The 25261-nt window shown below is 47.3% G+C and overlaps 1 long non-coding RNA gene across 1 annotated transcript in view; it reads left to right on the plus strand.

Moving 5' to 3' along the window:
* Positions 1–25261, plus strand: part of LOC146809279 (uncharacterized) — a 271123-nt gene that overhangs the window by 152898 nt on the left and 92964 nt on the right. The gene's annotated exons all lie outside the window — the stretch shown is intronic.

The raw sequence follows: 25261 nt of genomic DNA on the forward strand, positions 1-25261 counted from the left end.
TTACCAGGAAAAACTAGAAGACCCTTTTCTGCTGTAAAGCGCACAGACTCCCATAGTGCTCCACCTAAGTTACTGACAACTAGGAAAAACGTGAAGACCGCGTTCTACTATGAAGCGCAAAGATGCACGCAGAGCCACACCAAAGTTACTAACAACGAGGTAAAAATGAAACTAAAAATAGCCCAAGAGCTAACCCTTAGCTCCAGGATTCGGCTAGGTGTAGGGAAAATATTACTGGAATTGTGTTTGTCCTCCAATCCCTGATGCAGTCACGGCTCGAGGGGGTGGGGGGGGGGAGTGTCACGCAGGGGTGGGGGCCAGGGGGGTGGGGGGAGTGTTAAAATAAATAAAAAAATCCTTATCCTACCTGAGGTCCTGAGCAGGTCCGCGCCGCCTCAGGTCCGTTCCGTTGGCGCCTACATCCCCTCTCAGGCTCTCAGCCAATCCTGGCGCTGCCAGCAGCGCCAGGATTGGCTTAGGGCACGGTTACTGCTCGCCCGCCTGCCGATTAGGAGACCGAGGTTTGAGCCTTTGCTCAACCCTCGCTCTCCTAATGGGCATGCGCCAGCCAGAGCAGACACTAGTGCGCATGACAGGGCACGGCGCGAAAATTTGCTCACCTTCCCCACTCATGCGCACTTGTGCTGCTGCCTGTTGCCCCTGGTCCGTCTGACAATCATGTCAGTCAACATGACGCCGGACCGCCCACCCCCTTCAGACTCTGAAGGGGATGGGCGGTCCGACGTCCTGCTGACTGAAACGATTGTCAGTTCTCCCTCGACGTCTTTGAACTTAAGTAAATTGATTCAGTTTACTTAAGTTCAAAGACGCCGAGGGAGCTGCGGGGGGGGGCTATGCCCCAACGCCCTAATGGACGCACCGCGGCTGCTTGTTTGTGTTGGAGGTAACACACATAGCTTCTCAAAGCAGGAACATCTTGATTTGTGGTAAGCTATATGGTATGCGACTACTGTAGGGTAACGTCTATGCCCTGAACAAGGATCAAGGCAAATATTTAGCCTCCTTAACTAGAAAGCTGTCAAACTGAACTGGCACCCCGTGGATCCTGGGAGGGGACTTCAGTGGTGTCTTGGATATGATCTGTCCTACCTCTTCCACAGGCAGTGCCTTTAGTGCATGCTAGGGACTTGAATTGTTGGCTGAAAGGCTGGTCATTGTTAGATTTTGACAAAAGAGACATCTGTGTAAGCAAGAATACTCCCTTTACTCACCAACATACAACATTTCTACTAGATTGGACTGGATCATTTGTACAGCAGGGATATTAGCCCTGTTTCAATCAATAACCAAAACATAAACCAAATGTCATATCTGACCACAACCCAATAGAGGTAACACTCTAAAGGGAAAGCCTCTTCTCTCCCACCTCCACATGGCACATGTAATTCTCAGTATTAGATGACCCCTCCCCCCCTTAAGCATAGTGTGGAGCACATATTAAACAGTTTTTCAATAATAATGAGGGTGCGACCTCGTCACTGTTGGTTAAATAAGAAGCCTTCAAAAGTTCTATCACAGGGCTGTGTATTCAGACTATAGTTGGGGCTTGTACAACATTGCTAGAGACTCCACTTATGCTAGAACTGACCCTAGGCAATAGCAAGATAAACTCCATTGCCTTTGGGCAATGCAAAGAATCGCTGTCTGAGCTCCAAAAGCAACATACAACCTGTATGATGAAATTAGGGTGCTTTGGAAACGGGGCTTAGCTTGCAAAGACTCAAATTGAAGGCAGCAAAGCAAGTAGGCTGCTGGCTCGCATGATTAAACCCCCATACATACCAGTCACGGCTGGTCCCCCGAATCAGTAAGGGGGCAGGAGGGCGGTTTGGTTTGTAGATGTCAGAATTGTTTTTTTGTTTTTTATTTCACTTCCCTGGCTAGCTGACTGCCGCCTCTCTTTTCAGTCATCTGCCTGGCTTCTGCTGGAACAGGAAGTAGGATAGGCTCACGTAAGCCAATCACAAGGCTGCAATGCAGTGTTGTGATTCGTAAGCACCCAGGCTCCCCATAGCCAGTCACAACGCTGTGGTTTGAGCACCGTGGTTTGGTGCTCAGATGGGGAATGGAAGCCTAGGCATGTTCTCCACCCAGGCTGTAATGCAGCCTGGGTGCAGAACCTGCTAAGTGCGCATAAATGTTTGGCCGGCTCCGAGTGTCGGCCAAACATTATTGTGCACTTATGAGGGTGTCACCACTCCTCCCCCCTGCACAGCCAAGCCACACCCCACAAAACTGCCCCAGCACAGAAAAATAAAATGATAATAACATGTTATTATCATTTTAGTTTTTAGTTTTTGCCGGGCTGGAAGGCAGTGGCGCGACGCTCCTCTGCCTTAGTGGAGGAGCCGCCCCTGATACATACACATTATGCTAAACTCTATTAGAAATAACTACGGGCACATAGCATATACACAGATGGAAATTAACACAGCTTCCTTGCAATACTATCATGATTCATTTCAAAAGGTCAGTACTCCATCGCTTGACATTCTAGCAGATCTTTCACCACCTATCTCCTCTGCCACTCCAGACACTTGACCAGCGGGCTGGAATAGACTCGCTCATCACTGAACAGGAAGTTGGGGGTGTGCTCTGGGAACTGGCAACTTTTGAAGTTCCCAGGTCTGACGGGATTCCCACTGAGGTTTATTCTTCGTTCTTCAATTGGATAAGGTAACCCCCTAATAATTTGATTTAAGGTCAGGGAACAGGGGGAACAAAGGACAACAACTATAATATACAGTATCCCTCAAGACCTAAATTGCTTTAACTTTTTGTGGGTTTACATGGAAAAAGATCACCAAATTTGTATATACATTTTATCTGTTTTATTTATTTTTTGATTTGTTTTACCTTTTTTTTAAAACTATCATTTGTACATTATTCTTTCGTATACATGAAATTCATTTCTTTTTACAAAAAAACACGCTATACAAAATTAATTCTTGTTATTCTATGCATGCACAGACCTATTTTCACAGTGCAAACATGTATAGCCAATTTTTACAAATGCTTTGGCATAACAAGACCAAAAGTATTACAAGAGTAGAGAAAAAGATTTTTATCACAAACATACCAATTTCAACATTAATGCAAAAAATATCCTCACACCGGTCATACCTCTAACCATACTACATCCATGTCACTTTCATACATGTCATTCATACTACACCCCAGAAGAGCACCAACGTGCTCAGAACTGGTCAAACATGGGTAAACTGCTCAACCCTCTTGATGTTAGGATAGACACTGGGGTGTGTCACTCAAGCTGGTCGACGCACGTTTCGGTGGCTCAGTATTCTTTAGTTGCCACCTTCTTCAGGACCTGTTGCTATGTGTATTTTATCACGGGCAAGGATGGGGGGGCTTGTTATCTGTTCTGTATTGATGTTTAGATAGCAATGCTCGTGTTCTAGTAGTCGTAAATCGTCTGGATACTTATTTGTGGTCCTAAGTTGGTTGGTACTTGGTCAAACTGAATCTCGATCTTTAGATTCTAGCACATAAAGTCATCATGTGATGGATATTCCGAATTTTTATCACAGGGGAGCACAATGGAGGTCACCCTTCATGTGATCATAGTATACCTAGTTGGTCAACACGTATCCTGTTGGCTCTTCCTTCTAACTTCTTCTTATTTTTTTTTCTTCCTCTCAAGTCATAACTTTAATAGATTTCTGCATAAAAGTTTATGTTGCTCTTCTTGTTGGATACCCTGTCGATAGTAGCGTATATCCACCAGTCAGGATACCTGGCGTGAACCGACTCCGATCAAACAATGACTTTATGTGCTAGAATCTAAAGATCGAGATTCAGTTTGACCAAGTACCAACCAACTTAGGACCACAAATAAGTAACCAGACGATTTACGACTACTAGAAAACGAGCATTGCTATCTAAACATCAATACAGAACAGATAACAAGCCCCCCCATCCTTGCCCGTGATAAAATACACATAGCAACAGGTCCTGAAGAAGGTGGCAACTAAAGAATACTGAGCCACCGAAACGTGCGTCGACCAGCTTGAGTGACACACCCCAGTGTCTATCCTAACATCAAGAGGGTTGAGCAGTTTACCCTTGTTTGACCAGTTCTGAGCACGTTGGTGCTCTTCTGGGGTGTAGTATGAATGACATGTATGAAAGTGACATGGATGTAGTATGGTTAGAGGTATGACCGGTGTGGGGATATTTTTTGCATTAATGTTGAAATTGGTATGTTTGTGATAAAAATCTTTTTCTCTACTCTTGTAATACTTTTGGTCTTGTTATGCCAAAGCATTTGTAAAAATTGGCTATACATGTTTGCACTGTGAAAATAGGTCTGTGCATGCATAGAATAACAAGAATTAATTTTGTATAGCGTGTTTTTTTGTAAAAAGAAATGAATTTCATGTATACGAAAGAATAATGTACAAATGATAGTTTTAAAAAAAGGTAAAACAAATCAAAAAATAAATAAAACAGATAAAATGTATATACAAAGTTGGTGATCTTTTTCCATGTAAACCCACAAAAAGTTAAAGCAATTTAGGTCTTGAGGGATACTGTATATTATAGTTATTCTTCGTTCTTCCCCAACTGGTGCCTAAATTGGTGGCATCCTCTGCCTGTATGTATAACGAAGGTCCCTTGACTTGACTGGTGAAGCCTTTATTGTTTAAATCCTGAGCCCTGACCGAGATAAGTAGAGTATGTCTTCATATTGTCGCCTTTCTATTCTATAAAGTCCTTAGCAAACTGCTGCCAACCAGAATACTCCCAGAAGTACCAAACCTGATCCACATTGATCAATATGGGTTTGTTCCTGGAAGCAGCACTTTCCTCAAAATCAGAAGATTGTTCTCTATCCTCAACTATGCACCCCCTCGTTATCCCGCCTCGGCCTTCCTTACCTTCAATCTAGAAAAGGCATTTTACTCCCCTGATTGGACGTATATGCATTCAGTCTTGAGTATGTCATTGGTAGCAGCATTCCTCCCTGGGTTTAAATTCTGTAGTCCAACTCTACAGCTAGGGCTAAGATGGGCCATTGTGCCTCGGCCTCCATTACTGTGCACAGAGGCATGTGGCATGGGTGCCCCAGCTCCCTTCTGCTCTGTGGTTCGTTATTGAACTGCTTGCAGATTTGCTTCGTAGTACTGGGGTGGCCCTGGGTGGCCCAAGGTCTGGGTCAATGCACACTGTATCGCTTTATGCAGACAACCTATTGGTCTACATCAATGATATATCGGCCAAACTGACCAGGATCAAAGAGATCCTGCAACAGTTCCATCTGGTCTCTGGCCTCATAATCAATTGGGGTAAGTCCTGTAACTTCCCTTCAGGCATGGATGCCATCCCTAGACTGATTTGTTTATGGTTGAGTGGCTTGTGTTGGGCACCGCACTTCAAGTCCGTTGGGTTGAAGATATACCACTCTGACACAGAGAACATTGAAGGTAATCTTGGGGCAGCGGTTCATTGAGAGCACAGATTAAATTCTGGACTACATCGCCCCTCTCAATGGCAAATGAAGAAAGAAGAATTGATGTATGGAATGCTGAACATTGTCAAACATTCACCACCAGTACAGAGATCTGGGCCTAAATCCATCAATATGTTTGCTCACCATGCCATTCCAATTTGAACCCAGTCATATGTAGATCAGCCTTGTCCCTGCTCCCTATGGGAACAGTCCAGCCCAAAATGCCAGGCCAGGTGCTCCCTGAAGTGGAAACATGCATCCTGGGACTGGTTTCAGTGTATTAACCCTCCAGCCAGGCTAGCTTGACTCCAGTGGCATGCTGCTGCAGTTCGAACTGCTGTGGCATGGGCTGGGCAGTGTCTAAAGTCTTATCTCAGCCACAACTGAGTTTTACACAGGTCTTTAAAAGATCATTTACATGCCTTTTGTGAATTGGTTAACAAGGCTTTGTTTGTTTGTTTCACTTGTTCCAGTACCCCTCGGTCCCCGCTCTGCCTAAGCCTTATATTTGCATTTTATTTTTACTGCCACAGTGGGAGAATGGATTAATTTAGTGAAAAGGCATTTCATGAGTTGGGATGCCACCTTTCCAAAAGAAAAATACCACCATTTGTTGTTTAAAGAGCCGGCACAGGCCTCACTTTGACACTAAGGGGCCAATTATGATGTCAGTCAGAAAGGCTCCTAACGGGATTCGGATTTTCCAAATCCGATTCGGAACCTATGTTTCCGACCGAATCAAATACATTTCCGACTGACTGAGTAAGATGCAAGGACACCGTTCGGGCTATCAGAATAGGTTCGGATCGGTATTTGGACAGCCCGAGTCGTTCGGAGATGAATCGTACAGCTCTATGGACACAGTTTCCGACCGAGCGATTACGATGGTCGATTTTGACAGCCGTTTTGAATTGGTCTGCCCAACATGAAATGGCTGTTGGAATCTGACTATGGGGGCCCTTCGCAAGCCCCCCAATTACCCATAGGCCTCCGGTTGGGGCCCTTAGGGGTACCCAAGGGACCCCTCTTTCCAACCATGAACAGTGGGGCATGCACCATGAGGTACCCGCCACAGGGAGCAAAGTTTTCCACAACCACCCCTTTTTTCAATGGGAGCTAGGCTTCCATTGAAGTCAATGCGAGTCCGACCGAACGATGTTCTGCAGCATCGTAATCGGTCAGTCGCACTTCCCGAAACCGAGTTGGTCAGAAACAATTCCGAGACCGAGTAGGTTGGAAGAGTTTCCAACCGACAACGTAATCGGCCCCTAAAAAGGGTTGTGATTAAAATGGTATGTATTCATTTGTAAAAACAACAGTTGATGGACAGAATGCAGAACAATGTCATACATTCACCCCAGTACAGAGATCTGGGCCTAAATCCATCGTTTTTTTGCTCACCATGCCGTTCCAGATTGAACCCAGCCATATGCAAATCAGTCTTGACCCTGTGCCTCATGGGAACTGTCCAGCCCGAACTGCCAAGCCAGGTCCTCCCTGGACTGGAAACAAGCATCCTAGGACCGGTTTTGGGGTTTCACCCCTCTTCAGCCCGGATAGCTTGATTCCAGTGGCATGGAGAGCACAGGACCCACGTCTGGGCATACCCTTCCCACTCGGGGTGACAAATGGAAAAACAACAGTTGATGGACAGAATGCAGAACAATGTCATACATTCACCCCAGTACAGAGATCTGGGCCTAAATCCATTGTTTTTTTGCTCACCATGCCGTTCCAGTGAAACCCCGAAACCGGTCCTAGGATGCTTGTTTCCGGTCCAGGGAAGACCTGGCTTGGCAGTTCGGGCTAGACTGTTCCTATGAGGCACAGGGTCAAGACTGATTTGCATATGGCCAGGTCTAAACTGGGGTGGCATGGTGAGCAAAAGAATGATGGATTTAACCCAGATCTCTTGACTGGGGGTGAATGCTTTGATTTGTTCTGCATTCCGTCCATCAATAGTTCTTTTTGCATTTGTCACCCCGAGTGGGACAGGTATGCTCAGACGTGAGTCCCGTGCTCACCATGCCACTGGAATCAAGCTATCCTGGCTGAAGAGGGGTGAAACCCCGAAACCGTTCCTAGGAGGCTTGTTTCCGGTCCAGGGAGGACCTGTCTTGGTAGTTCGGGCTGGACTGTTCACATGAGGCACAGGGTCAAGACTGATTTGCTTACGGCCAGGTCTAAACTGGGGTGGCATGGTGAGCAAAAGAATGATGGATTTAACCCAGATCTCTTGACTGGGGGCGAATGTTTTGATTTGTTCTGCATTCCGTCCATCAATAGTTCTTTTCGCATGTATTCATTTGTAACATGATTTTTCTGCCTTTATTTCCTTTAATTATTAGTCATGGATTATTAATGCAGCCCTAAAACACATGGAAAAGTGCTTTCTATTTATATTTGCCATTTGAAGTATGCACAGAATGCACAGATAAGTGCTAAAAAACAGCTTTGGTTTATTTTGTTTAGTTTTGTACTGGTTGGGATATCAAACTACCGGTGGTGCTAGTAGAAATCTGATCGGCTGGCAACTCTGAACAGACGGCAGAAAATTTGTGGCAGGATCAGCGCATAATTTATTTCCTCCACCCTCCTTCCCTGATTGATGCATAATAGCAATAGATTATAAATGAAACCCTACAACAGCTTACTACTCATTCTCACTGCTCACCCTTCACTTTCACGCTCACCCTGCACTCACAGCGATCACACTGCACTCATGCTACTCACCATGCGCCTACGCCATTCACCCTTCTCCTACCCTGTACTCACACAAGCACACCGCTCCCCCTGCACGTACATGACACTCCACTCACTTGTCACTTTCACTGCTCACCCTACACTCACAGCGATCACACTGCATTCACACTGTTGCTCTGGACTCACACAGTTTAATATCCTTTTACCCTGTGCTCACACAAGCAAACTGCTCACCCTTCACTCTCAGTGAACTGATGCCATTCTCTCTGTACCTACCCTGCGGTCACATGAGCACACTGTCACACTGCACTAACAGTGATCACTCTGTACTCACACCACTCACCATGCACTCACACTTTTCACCCAGCACTTACACAAGCACACTACTTTCCCTGCACTCAATTCAATTCAATTCAATTAAGCTTTATTCGGTTCAAATTAATGACCATAAAAGCACAAAAAATACACATTATAAAAGTACAAAAGGAGAGTTACAGTGAACATTGGCAACACTATAAAAATCACAATAAATTGGTTAAAACACAGAAAAACACAATTTGTTAAAAACACATACTTTTCCTGGAGTTGATGCATTTGTTTAAAAAAGTTGCAGTATAAAAACAGATGTCCGCAGATTGCAAATTAAATATTAATTTCATTGCATGCTCAGCTGTACGTATTCCATTTTTAACAAACAAGGGTTTAAGAAAAGCGATACGAAAATTTGTGTACAGTTTACAGAACAAAATAAAGTGCAGTGTGCTTTGTATGGAGATCCCATCACATCTACAGGGCCCAAACGGATGTTTACTCGCAATTGGATGGGCCACCAGATGGTGTGCCATTCCAAATCTGAGTCTTGTTAACACAAATTTATGCGAGGGCCTAGTAACCAAGGTTAAATAGACAGGAAATCCTTCCATAGATAGGTACCTATTGTAAAACATAACAGTGGACAAAGTACCATCTGCAACTGCCCTCTTTCTCCCAGCAAAATCCAGAAAAGCCCTTTTTAGGGATCGATAAAACTGCTTTAGGATCTTTTACAATATTCATGTTAAAAATATCTGAAAAGCATACAACGATGTATTTAATCCAGGGTATTGCTATAAATTTATCTAATCGCAGACAGTCCTGGATAATAGATCTAGTAAAGGACTTCTCATCCTTCAGCCATATAGACCGCCAGGTCATCAAAGGCCTAAGGGATAAAAAGTCAAGTAAATAATTAACAGATAATTCACGGTGACTCAGAGCATTAGAGGCCGAGGTAGGCAAGCATAGAAGTTTTTTAAGGAAAAGATTTTCTTCCAGCTGTAAATTATGGGCACAACAATAGCCCCAAACTCCTGCCCCATACAGTGCAATAGTTGCACATCTGGCCTGATAAATTTTAAGCATATCCCCGGTCCTGCGATCCCCGATTTTGGTGGCAAATCTGAAGATGCCGTGGGCATTTCTAGCCATTTTATTACGAATATTATTAAATTCATGAATCCACTTCTTGTCACAAGAAAAGGTAATACCTAGGTAGCAGAACTTGTCCACTTGTTGCACCTTTTCATTATCAATAAAATAACCTTTATTAGTATGTTTTAAATTCTTTAAACCACAAATCAAGGTGTGTGTTTCCCCTTTGTTAATGACAAGTTTCCTATCTTTAATAAAGGACGAAAAGCTATCCATCAGCCGCTGCAGTCCCACAGATGTTCTGGATAACAAAACAGCGTCATCGGCGTATAATAGCACCGGCACTGGAACACCATTGATCATGGGAGCATCTGCGTTTACTTCCTTTAAAATAGCATCAATTCCATTAATAAATAAAATAAATAAAAGAGGAGCTAAAACACAACCCTGCCTTATACCACGTTTGACGCCAAAGTTTGGGGAACATTCTCCCTTATTACCAAAGCGCACACAAGTTTTTAATTTCTCGTACATTCTGGCAAGAAAGAATATTATACCCTCTGGTGCTCCCATTTTCAACAAGGTTGGCCACAAGATCGAGTGGTCCACCATGTCGAAGGCGCTGCTCAGATCTGCGAAGCACAGGTACATAAGGCCTGGTTTTGCATCAGTATACTTCCCGATCAGCAGTTCTAAATTAACACACTGATCAAGCGTACCCCTGCCTTTCCTAAATCCGTACTGGCTATCTGCCAGAATACAATCCTGTTCCACCCATTCCTCCAATCTTAAAAGCATGACTCTACTCATAACCTTTATAGAGGAGTCCAATAGAGAGATAGGGCAGTAGTTCTTTGGATCGGACCTGCTTCCCTTTTTATAAATTGTGACAATAATAGACTCCCCCCAAGTTGGGGGGGGCTCAGTACAAACAGCAGCATTAAAGACAACGGCCAGCAATGGTCCCCATACTTAAGGTGCAGCTTTATAGACGTCAATCGGCACCCCATCCGGGCCTTGGGCTTTCCCACCCTTACTCGCCCGAATTCCACTTTCGACCTCCCTAACAGAGATATCAAGTGGCAAAATAGGCCAACTGGACGAACAAGCATCAATAATTTTACCAGAGTCAAAAATAATCGAAAAGTGGGTAATCCACCCTTCGCTGGAAACATTTGCAGTTAACTCGGGTACATTGGCCTCTTTAAGAAATGGTGAGTTAACCGTTGCCCAGAACAGTGTGCAATTAGATAGTTCTGCAGCTTGATTAAGTGAGTCCCAAGCTTGCTGCTGCAGTTCCCCCTTCCTATGTTTAAGAGCGTTTTTATAGTCTGTCCGCAAATTTATTATTACGTTTTTATCCCTAGGCTTCTTTGCTAAAGCCTGCTTGAGGCTGGTTAGAGCTGCCGAACAACAATGGTCAAACCAACCAGGTCCGATCCTTATGCGGCCCCTATTACGAGCGGTAAACTTTGCATCAATGGCAGTGTTGATTCCTTTAAAAAAAGATAAGACCCGCTTATGGTCAAATCTATTTTCTAAAATAAAGACAATGTCTACCAAATTCTCCTTAATTATAGAGATAGTCAATTCCGAGGCTTTTTCCCCTACCCACCTAAGCCTTACCCCATTAGCCCTGTGGGCTTCTTCTACATTATCGATTGTAGTTCCCACCTCTACAGCACTATCTTCCCACAAAGTGGTGGCCATAATCATACAATTATGGTCACTTATGGCTGATATTTCAGTTTCCGGGGGGGCAAAGCAATCTATAATACTGGAAGATACTATCACATGATCAATCACAGAAGCAGTACGCCAATTTTTGAAAGTTGGAACGGGCAAGCCATTTCCATCCTTACAACATTCCAATATTTCCAGGTCATGACAACCCATTAGTTTATGCAAGGTTTCCCCGTAGGTATCATGACCAAAGTGCAGTACGTCCCATCCAGCATTATTAGTAACCCCGCAAGCCTTTAACGGTGACAATTTACACAACGTGGTGTTAAAGTCCCCACACCAGATAATATCAAATACAACATTGGATTCCAAACTCAGAGCATCAATGGCACTGGCCAAATCTGTTACTACTTTACTCCTGGTGCCGTCGAAGATATTATTGTAATAGTTAATCAAAAGGATATTGCGGCCTTTGCCCTCAGAGATCCAGAGCATCTGAACAAGATCACCTACTGGTATATGCTTATTAACCACTATCCGGCGGTGTACCGATATAAGTATAAGTAGACCCCCTTTGGCTCTTCCAGGTCCCTCTCCCCGTGCGGGTAGGTTATAGGACACAAATCCCTCATAGTTAACATCACCTTTGCACCAGGTTTCTTGGAAGCATAAAATATCATACTTGCTAATAAAAGTTTTCCAGCCTGGATCTCTGCCCTTTGATTTTAAGCCGGCCACGTTCCAGCAAACCATTGTGGTACGGGTGCCTCTTCTACTAACATTCGTGATTACAGGTCCAGTGACAGAGGCCCCCCCTATAGGCTGCCCCATTTTACACAGTTCCTCATATCTCTCTACAACAGTCTCTACCTCGGTCAATGAGGACATAGGTCGTGTAGCCATGATTGTAGTTTTAATTACACAGTCATCCCTACCAATACTTTTATCCTTCTCTTGGTACTGCTCTTCCCCCAGCGTAAGTCAATCATTAGAGTCCAGGGAGCTAAAGGCATGAAATCTATTTTGAGTTGGAATAGCAGGGTAAGGTCTGTAGGTAGCCGGGTAGGTGATATTGCCTCTGTTCTCACAATGATTAGTGTTAAGATGACTGTAAAAGAAAGCCAACGATCGAGCACATACGTTAGCATCAGAGGTCGGGAGAGACGCAGCTCTTAGGAGAACAGTGGCAGCATGTTGTGGATGTTTGAAGTTTACAATCACACAATCCCCCCTTGAGCTTTTCCTAGAACTCCCTATCCATTTAACTCTCCTGGTAGTCAGGATGCGGTCAGAAAGACTTAACGGAAAACCGCATTGCTTGTTCAGCCAGGATATACTTTTATTTTTTAAGGAGACATGTGTTTCCTGGTGACCCCCAATTTCTAATGGCGGTACATTCATTAGTACTACCACATATGGTGCGCATTCAGGCGGGAGGTTAGTAACATGCCCTTTCCTTATTTCTTTCCAACACTCACTACTTTTGGTAATAGTGGCAGTCTGACTGTCACTGCAAATTGACTCTTGGGGGGCAGTGGAGTCATGTGTAAGGTTCTCCCCACTGCCTGTAGTCTTCATAGAGGGAACAACCTGGGTGTTGCATTTTCCGCTAATTATAGGGGTAGTTACACTTCCTGGTTCTTCAATAGCCTTTTTAAGGAGTCCGCCCAGTCTAGCGACTTCTACTGTTAGTTGTTCAATTTTTGACACAAGTGGGTACATAATACCTCTGATCTTTAGGTCAATAGTGTCCGCTAGGTTCTTCATTAAATCGGCGTCTAATTTGACATCATAAGACTTGGCAGCCTCATCTGTGTCAAAATCTTTTAATGGAGAGGCTGCCTGTTTCCTTACAGTGCGTGTTCCCCCCCCTTTTATTTTGGTTTTTCCTACATGCTCTAACTTGCCGCACTACTGGGGCTGGAGAGTGTTGTGCTACGTTATCAATAGAATCATCTAAATCCGCTAAAGTGGGGAGAATCTGCTCATGCTCGGTCAGTACCCCAGCTAAACCATCCAAATTATTATTAATATGAATACAACTATTCTTATCCAATGGAGAAGGGGCTGACTGAGACTGGGTAGGGGTTGCCCGCGGTGGAGATGTACTTATCCCTAGTGACTGCCGCCTTTCATTATTTATTTTCCTCATCACCTGCACCAAATAATTATCCAAGGTACGTGGTCCAGGAGGGGCCTTCTGCTTAGACATACTACAAGGGTAGTTAAAATACAATAATACCCGAATAAAGCTTACTAGATTTTACACACCATCAACTGGTGAAATAGCACATTTCACATACAAAACAATAAACAATAAACGACAGTCCGACGCAATATAATATGAAAGTCTCACTGTGCAAAGCAGCGTTGAGTCCAACAACTTGTTAGCAGCAAAGTCTCGGGCCCAGCCCAGCCTCCTCTGGCCACTGAGGCCACAGAGGGCCCGCCCTTTGCCCGGGCTTAACCCGGCGCTGCCCGCGTGCGGTCCCGCGACGCGGGGGTTGGGGCGATCTCTTAAGCGCCTCCTGGCGCGGAAACGGCGTCGGCGGTTTCCTGCCGCAGGGGTCGCTGGGAGGTGTAGTCCTGTCTCCGCTCCGCGGCCGCTATGGATGTTGAAGCAGCGGCAGGAGACAGGGCGAGTCAAGGGCCAGATCACAGCAAACCAGGGAAGAAAAGTCTCCGCCGCAGACCCAAAGGTAAAACACAGGAGCCCGCTCTGCCGAGATTAGGGCGATCTCTTAAGCGCCTCCTGGCGCGGAAATGGCGTCGGCGGCTTCCTGCCGCAGGGGTCGCTAGGAGGTGTAGTCCTGTCTCCGCTCCGCGGCCGCTATGGATGTTGAAGCGGCGGCGGGAGACAGGGCGAGTCAAGGGCCAGATCACAGCAAACCAGGGAAGAAAAGTCTCCGCCGCAGACCCAAAGGTAAAACACAGGAGCCCGCTCTGCCGAGATTAGGGCGATCTCTTAAGCGCCTCCTGGCGCGGAAACGGCGTCGGCGGCTTCCTGCCGCAGGGGTCGCTGGGAGGTGTAGTCCTGTCTCCGCTCCGCGGCCGCTATGGATGTTGAAGCGGCGGCGGGAGACAGGGCGAGTCAAGGGCCAGATCACAGCAAACCAGGGAAGAAAAGTCTCCGCCGCAGACCCAAAGGTAAAACACAGGAGCCCGCTCTGCCGAGATTAGGGCGATCTCTTAAGCGCCTCCTGGTGCGGAAACGGCGTCGGCGGCTTCCTGCCGCAGGGGTCGCTGGGAGGTGTAGTCCTGTCTCTGCTCCGCGGCCGCTATGGATGTTGAAGCGGTGGCGGGAGACAGGGCGAGTCAAGGGCCAGATCACAGCAAACCAGGGAAGAAAAGTCTCCGCCGCAGACCCAAAGGTAAAACACAGGAGCCCCTCATGTGACACCTCACTCACCTGTCACTCACAGCTCACTCTGCAATCTTACTCAAACAATAACATGACCTCACCATTCTTTAATTCCTTCCACTTTACACTTTTACACACACCCTAACTCATATGTCACATCACCCACCCTGCAGTCACTCCTCTCACCCTACTCTCACAGTGTTACATCCCTCACTGTGCACTCACATAGGCACTCCTGTCACTCACACAGCTCACCCTTTACTCACATGTGTACAGCACTCGTGTTGCACTCCCACCACGCAAACAAACAGAGCACTCACCCTGGAGTCACACCACTCACCCTCCACTTCCTCCTCTCATCCTGCACTCACATGGGCAAACCTCTCTGCCTGCATTCATACAGGCACTGGTCGTCCTGCCTGCTCACGGAGACAATACTATGCCGGAACTCATAGGGACAAACCACTCACTATGCACTTACTCCTCTCAGCATGCGCTCACCAGTCACTCTCACAGATCACCCTTCACTCTCACTGCTCATCCTGCACCATGCACAGGCACACCACTCACCCTCCATTTACACCTCTCACGCCATCCGGAACTCACTCCTCTCACTTTGCACACACTCCTCTCACTTCACTCACATGGGCCCTCCTCACATTATATTCATTCAGCTGACCCGACACATACATCAGCACATTTTTCACTCTACACTCACACCACTCATGCTGCACCCACTCACAATATTCAGCATCGCATAGCACTTACATGAGCTCATCTCTTACTCTGCATAAATAAAAATTACACAAATCTCATGAATATAAAAATATTCCTACAAAGGCACCCACAGAATACCTGCTGTTTTCGTAATACTAGATGCCTACATAATTCCATCTGCAACAGCGGGGTTGGTGCAAGAGGGGATTAAGAATGTGGAATGGCACAAGGAGGGATACTAGGGCTGAGGCTTTTCAATATGGTGCTGGATTGAGGATCGTGTGATACCTCAACTCATTCCTGGCTTTCCATTCACCACAATGCATCATTCCGAGACATGCAGTTTTTTTCTTTTACATTGTAAGTTGCGTCTCAAAACACCAGAAATGCAAAGTGTTACTGGATAAAATCCAAGGTTGCCAAAGAAGTCAAGCATTTCATAAGATCAGTTGGATGCTGTGATATTACATGTTAGAACATGGATTAGTTAATTCCCAATACTGTACCTGCTTGATCCACACGTAAACCCAAATATAGACCAAGTACAGCTATTTTAAGGAAGTGTACTTTTCATTCACATCATGCTATTATATTATTATTTTTGAATAGCGAATAGAGAATATGTTTTTATTAAGCTTCGCTAAAGAGCAAGGCAGGTATTACAGAAGCAGCAGGGCAAGCTTTTCTAACACAATAAAAGCAGATTGACTAATAGATGTGTGAGCGGCAGTGTGCCTGCGTGTGAATGTGACAGAGTACAAATGTATGAAAGAGTACAAGACATATAGGGAAAAAGTGTGTTTAAGAGAATATGCTGTGAGTGTATGTGTGTTATGCATGCAAGTGTGCTGCTGATCTGGCAAACTGGAAGTTATTCTTGCCTTATGGACAAGGGCACTAATAGCATATGGATGGGAGGTGTTACCTCTGGCAAACTGCAGGCCCTGACAGACACCATCATTGGCTGTGTGGACTCGAACTGTCTAACTGAGAAAGTCGCTAGCCCAGTCATACCCAGCGGCAGGGACACAGAACACGCCCCCTCACACCTGGCCGAAGGCCTGAACATGATGCACCCAATTCGTAGCATATGGGATGGATCCATAGTAAACTGATATTTGAGGTAACTCTTTTAATAGGTTTCCTGTACTCATTTGATGGGGGATGTGAATGGCAAAATGCTGACCCTTGTATTCCGCTAGCAGTTTTTAGAGGTACCCATGACCGGGTGAAGTATCCATGGTAAATTTATGGCACTGTCATATTTAATGTACTTCTTGGCATAAGGGGCTCACCCATGAAAAAAATTATGACCTTGGTATAGTGTAAGTAATTTCTGACTTAGGACACTTGCAAAAAAACTAGATCTGCTCCTAGGAAAGGCCATGCTTCTCTGGTGCACCATGAAAGTACTGGAATATTTAATGAATGCCCTATAAAGGTATGTGGCGTTTTGGCAAATTTGCTCCTAAAGGTTTAAAAAATTTGCAGGGGAGAATTCTACTCTCCCTTAAATCCATATGACCATATGTAAGAAATCTGTTAACGTGTTTTGCTTGCTGGAATTTGGTGGAAGTTTCACACCACACCACTTACATAGATCTTTTCCTCCTATAATGGCTATGAGGTTAGCTCTGACCCCATTTCTGGAAATGCTTGTCCTGCTCCATTGCTGGGAGCAGGACAGGCTTCAGGGTGGTGTGACCAGTGCAGCCACACCTAGCATTGACTTTGGTAGGGAGCGCTGTATTTAAAAATAATTTTTGGTGTAAAGGCACATAAACTTCCTTGCGCATGAGACAGTTTTCAGGCAACAATGAAAATGACAAGATAACTCTAGTGATTAATGTTCCTACTGGTGAGCGTTTGGAATTTTATCTAGTGGCAGTTTTGGCTCATCGTAAAGTAGCATGGAAGATTAATGTGCCTGCTGCAAAGAACGTGTGCCAATCAGATCACCGGACTGAGTGTGAGTGAACTATAAGTAGCACTATAAAAAATTTAATTAGGTCAGAGAGAGGCTATGGAGAGATGAGGTGCACTGTTGGAGAGCAGTAGTGTGGGAGGGAATTCATGGAGAAGGAAGCTATGTGGGAGGACAGCTCCAAAAAAGACTATTGTAATGGCCACCACCAGTGCTCGAGCCAGCCCTGGCTGTGAGTCTTAGCCCCCATCCCGAGGTTTGGGTCTAGTTGTACCCCTGTGCAAGCTCCAACACCTGATAGCAACCTGGTATGTGGGGTATTTTTGTTCAGCTTTTCTCTTAACTTTAAGTTCTGATTACTGTGGCAGGTGGTATTAATATGGAGGTTGTATTTATATTGCTCTTGTATTCTAAAATTAAAAGACATTGTAAAGTTTAGGTACCATGACTCTGTAAGCTGCTAATTTCATAAAGAGCATTGATTATGTTACTCAGGTTCATGATCCTACCAATACTCTGATGCCAATTGTTAGACCTGGCATCCTTGGCGTGGTTTCCCCTGACTTTTTGCCTATACCTCCTGTATTTTTGACACTGTGCTGGATTTTATTTCGCTGGTTTAGATGCTTTGGGCACTTTGCCGCTGCTGATCAGTGCCAAAGTGCAAGTGCTCCCTGATTAAATTATTACTGTGATTGGTTATCCATGATTGGCATATTTGTCTTACCTGTCAAGTCCCTAGTAAAGGGCACTAAGTGTGCCAGGGCTGGTAATTCAAATGCTACAAGTGGGACTGCAGCACTGATTGTGCCACCCACCTGAGTAGCCCTAAAATGGTGTCTCAGGCCTGCCACCGCAGTGCCTGTGCGCAGTCTGTGAACTGCCATGTTGTCCTGGCCAGGGTACACACTGACCAGGCCTGACCCTTTCATTTTCATACACATTGGACACCCCTATGGTAGGCCCAAAGTACCCCCCTGTGCAGGGTGCAGTGTAAGTGAAAGGTAGGATATGTACTAGTGTGGGTGACATGTCCGGATAGTGAAATACTGCCAAATTCGTTTTTCACTATTGAAAGGCTATCTTGCCCATAGGCTAACATGGGGAATGCTGTGTATCATATTTACCTGTATATCTTCCCATAGCGGCAAGATACACATATGGAGTCTGGTATCCCTGAACTCAGAATTTGATGACGCATCTTTTAGGAGAGATGGTTTTGAAATTCCGTGTTTGAAAATAGCACTTTTTAGACAGTGGCTATTTTCCTGTTCAACCTTTCTGTGTGTCTCTGCCTGTTTGTGTATTGCCTGTCTGGTTTGTGAGTGACAGGGGTTGGGGGTGGCTGCAGGAGGTTGGATGAGTCAGCACTAGGCTGAATAGACCTATCTACACTTAGAGTGATGGGAGGAGTTGCACCTGGGCATGAATAGGACTGTGCCTGCCTTCCACAATGCTGGCTCCACCTCCTGCGGTGTGTCTGATGGCCCTGGCATCCCCTCACAATGGAAGAAGACTTGCCCTGGCAGAAGGCACCCAGAACTGGTTGGGACTTGATCCTGGGCCCCTCACACAAGGAGAACAAAGACTTTTGGGGTATAAAAGTAAGACCTGAAACCCCTGTAATTTTGACTACTTCTGCAATCAAGAGGAATCTCTGCCCAAGAAGATCAGCTGAAGAGACTAAGGAAGACTGCCCTTGCTGTGTGTTCTGGGGCTGACCTGCAGTTTGCTGTATCCACTGAAGGAGAGAACAGGGGACTTTGCTGTGTGCTGTGCTCCCCTGCACCTACTTGAGGAAAAGACATTACTGTGTGCTGTGTCCTACAAGAGTCTCCAAGGGCCTGATAAGAGCTGGCCTCCTATTGGGAATGCAGGGATACCAAGGATCCCAAAGAAACATTCTGCAAGCAGCTGTGTGCGTGTTTCTGCGCACAGCCTGGACTTTGTGAAGATTGCCATTGCCTGCCCGTGTGATCCTGGGGCTCTTATCTGGCTAATCCAGCGCTTGAGAGTGCGTCTCTGTGCACTGCCTGAGGCCGTCATCAAAAGGAGGCCGGAATCACCGCCGCTGGCCCAAGACAACTATTGGGAGAAGTGCTTTTAATTCCATTACAGTGCTGTACCCAAAAAGATCACCGCCGCACCTCGAGTGACAGTCCGGGTTCGACGAGGAGAGAAGAGCCACTGACGTCACCGCTGTGCCACGGCCCCAGCCATCAGAGATTCCCGCGTCGTCATCGGCATGCCGCGCTGGGATTGGTTCCAGCTCAAGGGATTCTTACCGCGTCATCGGTCTGATGCGCTGGGATCGGCTCAGCCTCAAGGGCTTCCCCACGCTCAGACCAAGAAGCAGAGCTGCGCCGGAGACCGGGGAGCATCTCAGAAGAGGAACCTGCCTCGCCGGGAAGACGCATTGAGTTTCACGGACTGCCCAGCGCCCGCCTGACAGGTAACTCGCTCCGGTTCTCTTGCTGGAGCTTGCGCCTACCGCAGTAATCCCCCAGCGCCCAGCCAACGGGCCGTGGGTTGCTCTTGAGTCCCGTACTAGTACCTGCGCATTGGGAGACAACAGTCACGGGCAACGTCCTGTTCAATTGGAGAAAGAGGCAGCGGGGGCCATATTAAAGATCCGAGTCCTGTGGGTGGCACCGAGGGCAGCTTTCACATACTAACTGCGGGGACAGAACACCCGTGCTTCATTTAAAAACTGAACTGCCGAGTACCCGCTTTTGGGACTAAAACAAACTGGTAACAAAGAGACATTCCTGAAAACAAGTAATATATGTATGTGCATTTGTTTTTGCTAACAGATCTGAGCTAAACTATATATAAAGATATTGATATTTTTATAAACAACCTGTGTGGTGTACCTTTGTGGTGTTTCACTGTATTACTGTGCGTGTTAGTGCAAATACTTTACACATTGCCTTGGGGATAAGCCTGTCTGCTCCTGCCAAGCTACCAAGGGGGTGAGCAGGGGTTATCAACAGTGTGTACCCCCTCACCCTGACTAGAAGTAAGAGTCCCTACTTGGGCAAAGGTACTTACCTCTGCCAACTAGAGACCCCCAGATCTAACATTGGTGGTCAGCGGTGAGGATTTGAACTTGTGTTTGCACTTGACCCAAAGTGATTGGTGAACATCACTAGTTTAGCGCAGATCAGTATGCAACCACATACTGAACTTTTTGGGTTTTGGTTCTATTTTTGCGTAACGCCTATGTCTCAGAGGGGGAGTGCAACAAATAAGGAAGCAGAATTGCAATTTCATATTGAGGATCTATATTCTTACAAGAAGGATGAGCTCATACAATTTTGCAAAGATTTTGGTTGCACCATGAGAAGCAGCTCCAGGAAGGAGGAGCTGCAGGAAGTCTTGAAGGCTGGAGGCCAAAGAGGCAGAGGAGGCAGATGCTGACAATGGAGGGGAGAACCGTAGGAAGAATAGGTTTAGGTTACAGGATCTGCCAGTGGGCGAACCAACCTCAGGGTTTGGCAACAGCCATTCCAGTAGGGGACTCTCTCCAGAGGAGTTACAGGAGAACCAGAGAACATGAGCTGGAAGTGTTGAAGCTCAAGAATCAACTGAAAGAGTGGAGATTGCTTTTGGCTCATGAAGTGAGCATGAGGGAGCTGGACCTAAAGGCAAAACAATTGGAGTCAAGCTCAGATGGTGGCAGCGAACGGCCAGTGCCAGGGGGTAAATTGCCCAAAGGTATAGTGCAGAATTTCAAGAAAGGGAGAGGATATTTATGCATGGTTTGAATCATATGAGGTTGCTTTTAGAATGCATGAGGTGCCTGAAAAGAACTGGGGGGCGGGCCTGTGGATACATTTTGAGTCAGCAGGGACAGCGGTGTTAACACCATTAGAAAAGGAGGGTGTCCTGACTTATGCCAAAATGAAGGAGGCCTTATGCCTCAAGTATGGGCTTACCCCTGAACAGTACAGAGTGGCGTTCAGGAATTAAAAAAAGAATGATTCAGACAATTGGGTTGAATGTGCGAGAAGTTACACCCTTGCATTGGAAGGTTGGATGAAGGGCAGCAAAGTTACTGATTATGAGGGGTTGTGCCATCTAATTAGTTGGGAGCACTTGAGCAGTCTATGTGTTCCAGAGCTGCGCCAGCTTCTTTTAGACAGCAAGTTGACTGACCCCAGTGAGCTTGCCAAGGAGGCGGACCGTTGGACTAGCACCAGGGTCCACAAGGGGATTGTGGGTACCACAGCCAAAGGTGGGCAGGGTCCCCAGCAGAAGAGTGGGGGGACAAGTGTAATCAAAAGGAGTTCTCTAAAGGGCCCCAAAACAAGACCAAGGGAAAGGAGTCCCAACCACCCCAAGCTAAAACATTGCAGCCCCCTAAGGGCGGGCACCACGTTCAGGGTTCCCCCAGGTGTTACAACTGTAATGAGAAGGGTCACATTGCCTCTAGGTGCACCAAGAAGTCTCCAGTACCCACTGGTGCTCAGACACCCGGGTTAGTGAGTGCAGCCTTGGGGGAGGAATCAGTATCCAGTGAGGGGGAGGAGCAAGCAGTCATGACCTATGTCTGTTTAGGAGACCGAGAGATGCTCCAGGAATCCTACTTGCTGGAGAATACTAAGAAATACAGACAGTGGGTGACCATTAATGGGAGGAGGGTGGAGGCTCTGAGAGACACAGGAGACAGCGTGACATCTGTGAGGTGTCAGTGGGTGTCTGAGGAGCAGGTCATTCCCAACGCACTTCACCCTGTAGTTGCGGCAGACAACTCTGTGCGCCACTGCAAAGTACAAGTTCCCTTTGAGTGGGGGGGGGGGGGTCTCAGGTCCCTTTAAGGTTGTTGTTCGTCCATCCATGACTGTAGACTGTCTGCAAGGGAATGACCTGGAGAGTTTCCCCTTGGAGGGAGGTGGAACCCCAGGCTCATTTGGAGATGTTGGGTCTGCCTGAGTGGGTTTGTGTGACCACTCGGTCAATGGCAGCCGGTTGGGTTAGCCAAACGGACCTGGAGCCGGAAACAGTGGCCCAGGTACCTGCCAGGAAGAGGAAGGGCAGGGGGCATGGGAAACCAGCCCCCACAATTCCCACGGTCCAGGAGGAGGTGGAACCTGAGGGGGATGCCCTGGAACCTACAGGGGAACAAGTAGCCGAACTGGGAGACCTGCCTGAGCTGACCCATTGGCAGCAAGAAGGAGGTCCCTCCAGGGAGGAGTTCTGCAAGGCACAGAGAGAATGCCCTTCTCTCATTGGTATGCGGCAACAGGCCACAGACCAGGCAGCAGGTGGCGAGTCCAAGAATCATCTCATTTACTGGGAGGATGGGTTACTCTATAGTGAGCCTAAGGTCACTGAGCCCCGTGCAGCCAGTGTGCTGGTGGTACCCGAGCGCTTCAGGACCTTCCTACTGGGTTTGGCTCATTTCGTGCCTCTCTCAAGTCATCTGGGGCATGACAAGACCTACCAAAGGCTTGTCACCCACTTTTACTGGCCCCAGATGAAGTCGCACATCGGGACCCATTGCAAAACTTGCCAGACTTGCCAGGCAAGTGACAAGAGTGGAGGGAAGTGTAAGGCTCCCCTCCAACCCTTTCCCGTGGTGAGCACCCCTTTCGAGCAGGTGGGCATCGACATAGTGAGCCCCCTGGAACCCAAGACAGCCTTAGGCAACAAGTTTATCTTGGTCTTGGTGGACCATGCCACCAGGTACCCGGAAGCTGTCCCTCTCCAGACAATCACAGCCCCTGTGGTGGGCCGTGCATTGATGGGGATCTTTTCGCGTGTGGGGTTCTCCAGAGAGGTGGTCTCCGACCGGGGTACCAACTTGATCTCGAAGTACATGAAGTCTTTGTGGGAGGAGTGCGGGGTAACTTACTAGTTTACCACTCCTTACCATCCTCAAGGGAATGGGTTGGTTGAGAGGTTCAACCGAACCCTGAAAGGCATGATAATGGGCCTTGAAGAGCCCATGGTACGGAAGTGGGTCGTCTTCTTACCATGCCCATTGTTTGCCTAGAGGGAGGTGCCTCAGAAGTCCTTAGGGTTCAGTACCTTTGAACTCCTGTATGGCCACCCTGTTAGAGGACCTCTCAGTATGGTGAAAGAGGGTTGGGAGAAATCCCCCCAGGATGTGTTCAGCTATGTGCTGGCCTTCCGCAACCAGACTCAGCGCTTAAGGAAACTCGCTCAGGCGAACCTGGAAGCTAGCCAGGAAGAAATGAAAAGTTGGTATGACCAGAATGCCACTCTGGTCGAATTTCAACCTGGGCAGAAGGTGTGGGTGATGGCACCAGTGGAGCCTTGTCCGCTCCAAGACAAGTGGACTGGGCCATATGAGGTGGTGGAGCGCAAGAGCGATGTAACCTATCTGGTTGACTTGCAGTCCCGCAGGAACCCTTTGAGGGTCCTACATGTGAACCGCCTCAGGCCACACTTTGAGAGGTCTGATGTGACAATGCTCCTTGCTACAGATGATGGGATGGAGGAGGAAAGTGACCCTCTTTCTGACCTCCTGTTAGCCAAGGAGCAGGATGGGTCAGTGGATGGGGTAAACCTCTCTCCCACACTGACCCCAGAACAGCAGAGGGACTGTCGCCATGTGTTGGGTCAGTTCGCCTCCCTGTTCTCCCTGACGCCAGGAGTCACCAATTGGTGCGTCCATGATGTGGACACTGGGGACAGCCTACCTGTGAAGCAGAAGTTTTACAGGGTAGCTGACAAGGTCAGGGCCAGCATCAAGTAAGACGTTTCCAAGATGTTGGCGCTAGGGGGTAATTGAGCCCTCAAGCAGCCCATGGGCTAGCCCAGTGGTCTTAGTACCAAATGCTGCTGCACCCGGTGCCACTCCAGAACTCAGGTTTTGCGTGGACTACCGTGGGCTCAATGCAGTCACCAAAATTGACGCACACCCCATCCCCAGAGCTGATGAGCTTGTGGATCGGTTGGGCGCTGCCAAGTACCTCAGTACGTTTGACTTAACTTCTGGGTACTGGCAGATTGCCTTAACTGAGGAAGGCAAGGAGAGGTCAGCGTTTTCAACGCCAGAGGGGCACTTCCAGTTCCGTGTCATGTCCTTTGGGTTGAAGAACGCCCCTACCACCTTCTAGAGACTGGTCAACTAGGTACTGTCCGGGCTGGAGGAATTCAGCGCTGCATACTGGATGACATTGCTGTGTTCAGCTCCACTTGGGAAGAACACTTACAACACCTCTGTGAAGTGTTGAAGGCTCTGCAGAGGGCAGGCCTCACTATCAAGGCCAGTAAGTGCCAGATAGGGCAGGGATCTGTGGTGTACTTGGGACACCAGGTAGGGAGCGGCCAGGTGGCACCCCTCCAAGCAGAGATTGATACCATTCTGGCTTGGGAACCCCCCAAGACCCAGACAGAGGTGGGAGCCTTTTTAGGACTCACTGGGTATTACCGCCGATTTGTCAAGGGATACGGTGCCATTGTTGCCCCCTTGACAGAGCTGACTTCCAGGACCACGTTTGACGCCCTGAAAGCTGCCATGTGCACGGCACCCGTGCTCAAGGCGCCTGACTTCTCCAAAGAGTTTGTGGTGCAGACAGATGCTTCAGAGCATGGAGTGGGAGCAGTACTCTCACAACTGAACGACAAGGGCTTGGACCAACCTGTAGCCTTTATTAGTAGGAGGCTACTTCCCAGGGAACAGAGGTGGCCTGCGATTGAAAGAGAAGCTTTTGCTGTGGTCTGGGCGCTGAAGAAGCTAAGGCCCTACTAGTTTGGGACTCACTTCCGTGTTCAGACAGACCACAGGCCCCTCAGATGGTTGATGCAAATGAGGGGTGAGAACCCAAAACTGTTGAGGAGGTCCATCTCCCTACAGGGAATTGACTTTATGGTGGAACACCGCCCTGGTACAAAACACGTCAATGCTGATGGTCTGTCCAGGTTCTTCCGCCTTAGTGATGAGAACTCCCAAGAGGGTGGGTAGTTCTCCCCACGTTTCAGCTGGAGGGGACACGTGTTA

Source organism: Triturus cristatus, chromosome 7 (assembly GCF_964204655.1).
Source record: "Triturus cristatus chromosome 7, aTriCri1.1, whole genome shotgun sequence".
Lineage (NCBI taxonomy): Eukaryota > Metazoa > Chordata > Amphibia > Caudata > Salamandridae > Triturus > Triturus cristatus.